Below are 11,731 nucleotides of genomic sequence, written 5' to 3' on the forward strand. Positions count from 1 at the left end.
GGTATATTAAAATTTATTTGAGTATCCTGTCGACATGATACTCAAATAAGGTATATTGAAATTTATTTGAGTATCCTGTCGACATGATACTAAAACAAGGTGTATTGAAATTTATTTGAGTATCCTGTCGACATGATACTCAAATAAGGTATATTGAAATTTATTTGAGTATCCTGTCGACATGATACTCAAATAAGGTATATTGAAATTTATTTGAGTATCCTGTCGACATGATACTCAAATAAGGTATATTGAAATTTATTTGAGTATCCTGTCGACATGATACTAAAATAAGGTGTATTGAAATTTATTTGAGTATCCTGTCGACATGATACTCAAATAAGGTTTATTGAAATTTATTTGAGTATCCTGTCGACATGATACTCAAATAAGGTTTATTGAAATTTATTTGAGTATCCTGTCGACATGATACTCAAATAAGGTATATTGAAATTTATTTGAGTATCCTGTCGACATGATACTCAAATAAGGTGTATTGAAATTTATTTGAGTATCCTGTCGACATGATACTCAAATAAGGTATATTGAAATTTATTTGAGTATCCTGTCGACATGATACTCAAATAAGGTATATTGAAATTTATTTGAGTATCCTGTCGACATGATACTCAAATAAGGTTTATTGAAATTTATTTGAGTATCCTGTCGACATGATACTCAAATAAGGTATATTGAAATTTATTTGAGTATCCTGTCGACATGATACTCAAATAAGGTGTATTGAAATTTATTTGAGTATCCTGTCGACATGATACTCAAATAAGGTATATTGAAATTTATTTGAGTATCCTGTCGACATGATACTCAAATAAGGTATATTGAGATTTATTTGAGTATCCTGTCGAACAATAAATTCATATAAAATATATTTTTACAGCTTTAACTTTTTATTCTTCTAGAATAAGTTGTATTTTTTTTTTCATCTGAAAACCCTTGAATGTGGAGAATAATACAAGAAGACAATATAACGAATAAGCGTTACAAGGAATGACGAACACCGAAGCTGTATATCTACAACTACTACACCTCCATCATGCATCCCCCCATAGTTTCACCACCGCTCCTCCCAATAAAAAAGTGACACCAAAGAGCTGAGAAGGGTCAATAAGGACTGAAAGACCGAGGAGAGAGCGCCAGCAAGACCTCGATTGGACAAGTGCAAAGAGAACTGGGACTTTGGGGAGGCTTAGTGCCACTCAAATTCTAGTATAAACCAATTGCCACTGCTGACGATAAATCAGAGGCTGTTGCGATGATGCAAATTTATTTGCAAATGCTATCGAAGGAGGTGGAGAGAGCTGGATGTCTGGGGAGACTTGTTGTCACTCAGCCTTCAGAGAACACCACAGGTTTCCAATCAGATAGTTTGTTGACTTGTGTGAAAGCTCCATGTGAGCCAATAATAATAATGATAATAATAATAATGAGCCAATAATAATACTAAACACAAATGAAAGAGAGAATTGGAAAGGAAAACATCAGGAGAACAAGAAAATTTCTGGAAACTAAATTATACGGCAGAAACCTAATAAAAGGTATAAATGCATGGGCAGTATCGTTAGTAAGATATGCTGGACCGTTTTGAGACAGCTCGATCAGAAGACCAGGCAACTCATGACCAGGCACAATGCACAACACCTGAAGGATGATGTTGACCAACTCAACGTGAAAAGAACTGACGGCGGGAAGAGACTGGTATGTATTGAAGACTGTGTGAATAACACACACACACACACAAGAAAACTAGAAAATTACATAACGAAAACACTGAAAAGATAATTATGGCAGTGAGAGACACTGAAAAAAATCCCAACAAAACAGAAAACAGAGAGACAAAGGATAAGACAAGAAAAAAATGGGAAGAGACACAACTACACGGAAGATTCGTAAGAATGACAAAACACGAGAATAACGAAAACACTTGGACATGGATGTAAAAAGGACACATAAACAGAGAAACTGAAACACTAATAACTGCAGCACAAGATAACTCGATAAGAACCAACCACATCAAAGCAAAGATCGACAAAATACAAAAAAACAGTAAATGCAGATTCTGTGGACAAAGAGCCGAAACGATAAACCATAGAGTAAGTGAATGCAGCAAGCTAGTCCAAAAAGAATACAGGAACAGATATGACCAAGTAGGAAGGGCACTACACTGGGAATTGTGCAAACAACTGCATCTCGAACGCGAAGATAAATGACACAAACATAAGCCAGCAACAGTAACTGAAAACGAGAACAACAAAATTCAATGGGACATGAACATACAGACGGATTAACCCATCCAAGCAAGAAGACCGGATGTCATAATAATTAACAAGAAAGAAAAGTCCTGCCAAATCGTAGACTTTGCTGTTCCAACTGACCACAAAAACAGCCTATCCTGCCTTGACAGAATACAAAATAGACTCCGTGGCTTGGTGAGGGATGCCCTTTTCTCTACCCTGCAACCTCTTTCCCACAGAAGAGACGTAGCGAGCCTGTCATTGTTCTATCGTTATTTCCATGGCAGGTGCTCGTCTGAGCTCCATTCTCTGGTCCCCCCTCGCCAATCTTTCTCAAAAAACATCCGACTAGCTGAAACCACCGTCAATAATTTTCCCCACTCCCTATCTGTGCCTAAATCAAAACGTAGATACCATGAACAAAGCTTCTTTCTTAGAACTGCATGCCTGTGGAACTCTGTTCCGCTTGCCTGTTTCCCTCCCGACTTCAACCTGGATGTCTTCAAGTCCAACACAAACAAATTCCTGATGAACAGCCCCCCTCTCTAAGTAATGACACCTTACCAATTCTCCAATACTATTGCTACACTATCCCTTTGATTACTGTACACACAATAGCCCTTATCCCCGAGTGGCCATTGGGCCTTGATAAGTGGTGAACTCCATGTAAAAAAAAAAAAAAAATACACAGAGCTAGCCAGAGAACTGAAAAGGATATGGATGATGAAGAAAATTAAGATAGTACCTATAATAGTAGGAGCACTAGGAACAATTCTGAAAATCTTTGAAAAAAAGGATTGGGAGAAATTAGAATCAGAGGAATGGCTGGAAAGATACAACGAATAACAATAATGAAAACAGCTGAAATAGTAAGGAAAATCCTTGAATGCGGAAACTAATACACATGATCCACATACGTGGGCCAGACAAACTGCTGCAGAGACAACACATGAAGAAGTGTTACATGGAACCAAAAACGTTGAAGCTGCATATCTATAAGTTCTCTATCCCCTCCCCCATCCCCTCTCATTACCCAATCACCCCCCCTCCCCAAAGAAAGATGCCAACTAGCCGAGAAGGGTCAAGGAGGATGGAAAGACCGAGGAGAGAACATTGACCAGACCTCCGTTGGACAAGTGTCAAGAGAACTGGGACCTTGGGGAGGCTTATTGCCACTAAAATTCCAGTGGAAACCAATGGCCGCTGCCAACGAGAAATCAATTGTAAGCGGCTGTTGCGATAATGCAAATTTATTTGCAAATGTTATCAGAAGAGGTGGAGAGTATTAGAAAACTGGGGAGACTTTTTTTTTTTCATGGTGGTCACCAGTTATCAAGGCCCAGAAGCTACTCGGGGATAAGGGTTACTGCGTGTACAGTAATCAATGGGATAGTATCATAGTAATCGTTAGTATTGGAGATTTGATAAAGTGTCTTACTTAAGGGGGCGGTTCATCAGGAATTTGTTTATGTTGGACTTGAAGACATCTAAGTTGTAGTCAGGTGAGAAACAGGCAAACGGAAGAGAGTTCCACAGGCGTGCACTTCTAAGAAAGAAGCTTTGTTCATGGAATTTATGTTTTGATTTTGGTACAGATAAAGAATGGGGAAAATTAATGACAGTGGTTTCAGCTAGACGGGTTTTTATCGTTAAAGATTGGTGAGGGGGGACCAGAGATTGGAGCTCAGACGAGTACTTGCCATGGAAGTAACGATAAAACAAAGACAGGCTCGCAACGTCTCTTCTGTGGGAGAGAGGTTGCAAGGAAGAGAAAGGGGCACCCACCCACTAAGCCACGAGTTCTATTTTGTTGTCACCCAGCTTCCAGGGAACACCACAAGCTGTTTTCAAGGAGAGAGCCTTTATGCCCTGTGTGAAAGCTCCTTATGAGCCAATAATAATACCATAGCGAGGCTTATTGCCACTTAAATTCTAGTGAAGACCAATGGTCGCCGCCAACGAGAAATAAATGGTAAGCAGCTGTTTCGATAATACAAATTCTTTTGCAAAGGTTATCGAAAGAGCTGGAGAGTACTGGAAATCTGGGGCGACTTGTTGTCACTCAGATTCCAGAGAACACCACAAGTTGTTCTTAAAAAGAAATCTTTTACGATGACCTGTGTGACTATTCCTAGTGAGTTAATAATGATGATGATGATGATGATGATGATGATCTGCAGATCTACATGTTCTACACCCCCCATCATGTATCTCTCCATTGTTTCACCACCGTCCCCCCCCAAAAAAAAAGTGATAACAAAGAGCCGAGAAGGGTCAAGGAGGATGGAAAGACCGAGGAGGGAGCAATGGCCAGACCTCCGCTGGACAAGTGCGAAGAGAACTGGGATCTTGGGGAGGAGGCTTAGTGCCACTCAAATTCCAGTATAAACCAATGGCCACTGCCAGCGAGAAATCAATGGTAAGAGGCTGTTGCCATGATGCAAATTTATTTGCAAATGCTATCGAAGGAGGAGGAGAGAGCTGGACGTCTGGGGAGACTTGTTGTCACTCAGCTTCCAGAGAATACCATAGGTCTCCAATCAGATCGTTTGCTGACTCGTGTGAAACTCCAGGTGAGCCAATAATGATAATAATAATAATAATAATAATAATAATAATAATAATAATATAGTCCAACTGGAATATCTAACTAACACTTATACTCGAGTGGCTTTTTGACTTAATGTGGTGGCCTATTTATATCTAAGAAAAAAAAAATGAATTCCACACAATTTAACCTTTCTTTTTTTTTTGCAATTGCCGCCATCTTTAAAAACATTTAAAAAAAAAAAAGACAGAAAAGAAAAAAAAAATCGGTAAGATTTTTCTGACAACTTTACAGATGGTGAACGATTGGTCGGAAAAAGGGTTTTTCATTGTCCCCATTTACGACATTGCCAAAAGGTTAAAACCGCTTTTTTTTTTTTTTTTTTTTTTTTTTTTTTTACTGAGATTTTACTGATCCTGTTTCTTTCTTTTTTGTTTTTGTTTGAAAAGAATGTCATTGTCGAAGCCATATTCGTGTAATCTCGAAAGTATTGAACGTTGGAATGTAGTCATCCTGCCCCAACGACAAAACTTGACTCCATCCTTATTTTTAATCTTTTTTTTTAGTATTAAAAGCGTCCTCGTAATTCTACGCGAAGCTTCGTCTGTCTGTTAGACTTGTAATACTTAGCTAACATTAAAAGAAAGCTTTGGCCCTCGGGCCAAGATCAAAGTGTAGTATCTGTTCCGGCAGATGCTGCAAGCTATGACTAGCTAGGACTAGCTATGACTAGCAAAGACCAGATGTGGGGGCAACCCCACATGCCTGACCTTTAACCAGCTCCCATTTCCCACCTCTCAGGAGCTGGTCCCCTTTTCCCCTTCCCCCTCCCTTCACTCCTCACATTAAAAATTGGCCTTGTGCCTAATTTGCTCGGTGGGGGAGCAAATAAATACCATCTGTTCCGGCAGATACTGCAAGCTATGACTAGCAAAGACCAGATGTGGGGGCAACCCCACATGTCTGACCTTTAACCAGCTCCCATTTCCCACCTCTCGGGAGCTGGTCCCCATTTCCCCTTCCCCCTCCCTTCACTCCTCACATTAAAAATCGGCCTTGTGCCTAATTTGCTCGGTGGGGGAGCAAATAAATACCATCTGTTCCGGCAGATACTGCAAGCTATGACTAGCTATGACTAGCAAAGACCAGATGTGGGGGCAACCCCACATGCCTGACCTTTAACCAGCTCTCATTCCCCACCTCTCGGGAGCTGGTCCCCTTTTTCCCTTCCCCCTCCCTTCACTCCTCACATTAAAAATCGGCCTTGTGCCTAATTTGCTCGGTGGGGGAGCAAATAAATACCATCTGTTCCGGCAGATACTGCAAGCTATGACTAGCTAGGACTAGCTATGACTAGCAAAGACCAGATGTGGGGGCAACCCCACATGCCTGACCATTAACCAGCTCCCATTTCCCACCTCTCGGGAGCTGGTCCCCCTTTTTCCCTTCCCCCTCCCTTCACTCCTCACATTAAAAATCGGCCTTGTGCCTAATTTGCTCGGTGGGGGAGCAAATAAATACCATCTGTTCCGGCAGATACTGCAAGCAAAGACCAGGTATGTGGGGGCAACCCCACATACCTGACCTTTAACCAGCTCCCATTTCCCACCTCTCGGGAGCTGGTCCCCTTTTTCCCTTCCCCCTCCCTTCACTCCTCACATTAAAAATTGGCCTTGTGCCTAATTTGCTCAGTGGGGGAGGAAATAAATACCATCTGTTCCGGCAGATACTGCAAGCTATGACTAGCTATGACTAGCTATGACTAGCAAAGACCAGATGTGGGGGCAACCCCACATGCCTGACCTTTAACCAGCTCCCATTTCCCACCTCTCGGGAGCTGGTCCCCTTTTTCCCTTCCCCCTCCCTTCACTTCTCACATTAAAAATTGGCCTTGTGCCTAATTTGCTCAGTGGGGGAGCAAATAAATACCATCTGTTCCGGCAGATACTGCAAGCTATGATTAGCTATGACTAGCTATGACTAGCAAAGACCAGATGTGGGGGCAACCCCACATGCCTGACCTTTAACCAGCTCCCATTTCCCACCTCTCGGGAGCTGGTCCCCTTTTTCCCTTCCCCCTCCCTTCACTCCTCACATTAAAAATTGGCCTTGTGCCTAATTTGCTCAGTGGGGGAGCAAATAAATACCATCTGTTCCGGCAGATACTGCAAGCTATGACTAGCTATGACTAGCTATGACTAGCAAAGACCAGATGTGGGGGCAACCCCACATGCCTGACCTTTAACCAGCTCCCATTTCCCACCTCTCGGGAGCTGGTCCCCTTTTTCCCTTCCCCCTCCCTTCACTCCTCACATTAAAAATTGGCCTTGTGCCTAATTTGCTCAGTGGGGGAGCAAATAAATACAGTCCTCGTAATTCTACGCGAAACTTCGTCTGTCTGCAAGACTTGTAATACTTAGCTAACATTAAAAGAAAGCTTTGGCCCTCGGGCCAAGATCCAAGTGTAGTATCTTTTTTGTTTTTACACGCTAATAAAAAATGTTTTAAAAATTGGTTGCTAAGTCGGACGTCCCCAAGTATGAAAGGGCGAATGCGGTATTATGGTGAAAGAAGATCCTAGCTAAGAGAAACTTTTGTTTAGTTCTAGAGTTACAACGATGACTAACGACCCCTATTTTCCTCCCTTTTGAGTTGGCCTTGTGACTAAGTTCTTTTGTTCATGTTAATTTTTGCCTTTATAAAAGATTTAATATCTCAAAGTGTAGTATCTGTTCTGCAGATGCCGCACTTCAATTTCTTGTTCTCTTTCGCTGGAGGAGAAATCCTTCACGACTGAGGCAATTTTTATTTCTGTTCCTTTTCCTCACGTTAAAAAACGGCCTCATGTCTAACTCTGTCCCGTGGGGAAGCATTTGTAAATAGGAACATTAAATGAAGCGTACGCACATGTCGTTTCCAACAAATGTGTACTCGCTGCACTTGTGAGGTTTTACCAGTGAGAGATCAACGGTCAGATTAAATAATATAAATATTTTACATACGTGCGCGGTCGTTGGTCTTTTGGTTTTTAATATCGTCGCATCCTTTTGGTGGTGATCTGTTTAACTCAAGACAAATCTACGAAACTAAATGAGAGGTTAAAAGGAATTTCTTCTTGCTTGTTCATTTACTTGGGAATTGAGAGACGCAGACGGCATCATCAAAGTAACATTCCTTAAGTTTCTCTCTACATTTTCAGAACGCGTGTAGTCCCTCTCGCTTCCCAATTCCGACTGTTTAGAAACTCCATTCTTTTCCGCAGAACGCGTAATGTAATTTCTACGTAATATCTCTGGTCCCCCCTCGCCAATCTTTCACGAAAAACACCCGTCTAGCTGAATCCACTGTCAAAAGTTTCCCCCACTCTTTATCTGTGCCTAAATCAAAACGCGGATTCCATGAACAAAGCTTCTTTCTTAGAACTGCACACCTGTGGAACTCTGTTCCGTCTGCCTGCTTCCCACCGGAACCGGACTACAACTTGGATGTCTTCAAGTCCAACGTTAAAAAATTCCTAATGAACCGCCCCCTTAAGTAAACACTTCATCAAATCTCCACACTAACGTAATGTACTTGCAATAACCCTTATTCCTGAGTGGCTTCCGGGCCTTGATAAGTGGTGATCACTGTGTAAAAAAAAAAAAAAAAAATCACTCAATACCTGACTTTCTAGCACATTTTGTCTGAGGTGCTAACCTTTGAACCCTCGTTTCAATCACGCTAGCTACACTGACTCTGTTTTTGTTTATCGCTAGGTTATTTTAACATTTACTTAATGCAACCCTTGTCGAAGTTCATACTAGTTAACATAATCAATACTTATTGGCCTAGGGTCCTAATATATAACATACCCATCTCGGATGGGAATGAATCACAGAACTCATCTATGAAAATTGGGAATAATAAAACTCCAAGTATCGACATCTAGTGCACGCCTACATTGATGAATGTCGCGTCATGGATCTTTCTTTATAGCTAAGAATGGTGATATTTATATATTTTTATTTTCTATATTATATAGCTACGGCCTGGATCTTTCTTCATAGCTAAGAATGGTGATATTTATATATTTTCATTTTCTATATTATATAGCTACGGCCTGGATCTTTCTTTATAGCTAAGAATGGTGATATTTATATATTTTTATTTTCTATATTATATAGCTACGGCCTGGATCTTTCTTTATAGCTAAGAATGGTGATATTTATATATTTTCATTTTCTATATTATATAGCTACGGCCTGGATCTTTCTTTATAGCTAAGAATGGTGATATTTATATATTTTCATTTTCTATAATATATAGCTACGGCCTGGATCTTTCTTTATAGCTAAGAATGGTGATATTTATATATTTTTATTTTCTAAATTATATAGCTACGGCCTGGATCTTTCTTTATAGCTAAGAATGGTGATATTTATATATTTTTATTTTCTAAATTATATAGCTACGGCCTGGATCTTTCTTTATAGCTAAGAATGGTGATATTTATATATTTTTATTTTCTAAATTATATAGCTACGGCCTGGATCTTTCTTTATAGCTAAGAATTGTGATATTTTCAATTACAAAAATAAAAGTTCGTTCCACATATGTATGGGGCGTATATATGTTTGGCTAACGACACCATTTCTGTTCATCGTCGCCGTTTCCTCTAGTGGTTGCTAAAGAACTTTTCAGTTGCATTGGATATATATATATATATATATTCACTACGCTACGGCACCTTGCGCAAAAAAAGCCGTTGCGTAGTGGATAGGCCTCTTGGTAAAATTCAGTTGTAAATGCTACGCTCTTCTGGAGGTTTACAACTGCGATTAATTTAAAACTTCTAACCAGTGATGGCTGACGCAGCGAGAGGATAATACCCCCGTAGATTAAATAAAAGGCTCCATTCGAAATTCCATACGGAATTCGATAGAAATATTTCAGAGTTCGGTAGAAATATTTCTGAACTCGGGAATCTTTCTTCCAAACTCGGAAATCTTTCTACCGAACTCGGGGAATCTTTCTACCGAACTCGGAAATCTTTCTACCGAACTCGGAAATCTTTCTATCGAACTCGGAAATCTTTCTGTCGAACTCGGGAATCTTTCTACCAAACTCGGAAATCTTTCTATCGAACTCGGGAATCTTCCTACCAAACTCCGCACGGAATTTCAAATGGAGCCTTTTATTTAATCCACGTGGGGTTCATCTTCTCGTTGCGTCAGCCATGACTGGTTAGAAGTTTTAAATAATTCGGAGCTGTAAACCTCCAGAAGAATGCAGCTTTTGCAACTGAATTTTACCAAGTGGCCTATTTACTACGCCACGGCTCTTTGCGCAAGGTACCGTAGCGTGGTGGATAGATAGAAAAGGTTTGGCGTGAAGATCTTAGGAGAAATAATTCGTGCAGTATTATAAATATAATCAGAAATAATAATAAGACATTAAAAAAATGAAAATATCGAAAAAAAAAAAGAAGTTATATTGTACGTATCCGTTTTGCACTGAAGTTCTTCGAAAAAAAAAATCACGAGTAGTTTCTTTTTTACAGCGGAAAAACACGTTTTTATGACAACGCGCTGGAGGCGACACGGGGAGATAACTCAGTCTAAAGCGCCGACACCTCCTCCCCATGTTAAATTATAACTTTTCTTCCTAAAAATCGAAACATAACTACCTTTTGGTCGTATCATAAAAAAAGAACACTACTCGATCAAATTAAGTGAAATTTTTTTCAGAGAACTTCATTCCATAACGGATTCGTCAATATAACATTTTTTTTCGATATTTTCATTTTTAATTCTTGATTAAACCGTACAAGTACCTTATTTTTGTAAATATTGTAAATAAACATATTTATTTTTAAAATATTCTGTAAAATATTCGTAAATAAGCACATTTCAATGAAAATAATCAGTTTCCAGATATTCTTCTTCAGATTAAGCAACACCGTTTAACGCGGACGAGTCTTAAAACCGGAAGTCGCTTGTAGAAGTAAATATGCCAAGTCGACATATCTATCTATCTATCTAAACGGAACTTTATCTCTGTATATGTATACGTGAGTTCATTCCCTATAAACTCTAAACCGGCTGTGCTAATTCCGATGAAATTTCACACGAAGGTAATATATGTGCCTGGTAATGTTCTTAGATAGGTTTTGTATCGGCATGTGTTCGATAAGTATCGATAATCGATCATCGAAATAATCCGACGAAAGAAGGAGCAGGCGATTTTCACCAAAGTGGACACATCTTATAAAGCCTAACATCACAAGTGCATTTGAGAAGGTTGGTTGGTTGTTTTTGTTTTACGGCATATCAACCCTTTTCAGGTTATTTAATGCCGAATCCAAAGATTTTGAAGAAAATATTTTTAATAGAATATATTTGTTGTTTTCAAGTCGGTTTCTATTTAGCCCATAGTTGGGACCCTAACAGGTATTACCACTCCGGGTCAGAGTGGATCTGAGAGCAATGGCAATTAAAGGGTGGCTCCACACTCCCCAAAGCCCGCAAGCTGGGGCCTCACCACTGAATATAGTTTAAGGTCATAAAAATATCGACTAACTTATATATATATATATATATATATATATATATATATATATATATATATATATATATATATATATATATATATAATGAAAACTACTTATATGCCCCAAATTTAAATGTGATATTTTTAGCACTATTGAAAACCATTAAAAGTCGTCATTTTCAAGGTTTTTGAAGAGTTGGAAAGAAACTTAACATCGACGCTGGGTCATGTCGTAAAAATTAACCATTTTTAATTTAAGATATTAAATAAATTATAAAGAAAATCTGTTTCGCAGGCAATTAAACACACTTGCTATATTATAATTATTATAATAAATCGTGGGCAACACCGATTAAATTTATAAACAAAAAAAAAAGAGCAGGGGATGATGGATTTTGTTCAC

This window comes from Euprymna scolopes, chromosome 34, assembly GCF_053919585.1.
Source record: "Euprymna scolopes isolate OS-2025 chromosome 34, ASM5391958v1, whole genome shotgun sequence".
NCBI lineage: Eukaryota > Metazoa > Mollusca > Cephalopoda > Sepiida > Sepiolidae > Euprymna > Euprymna scolopes.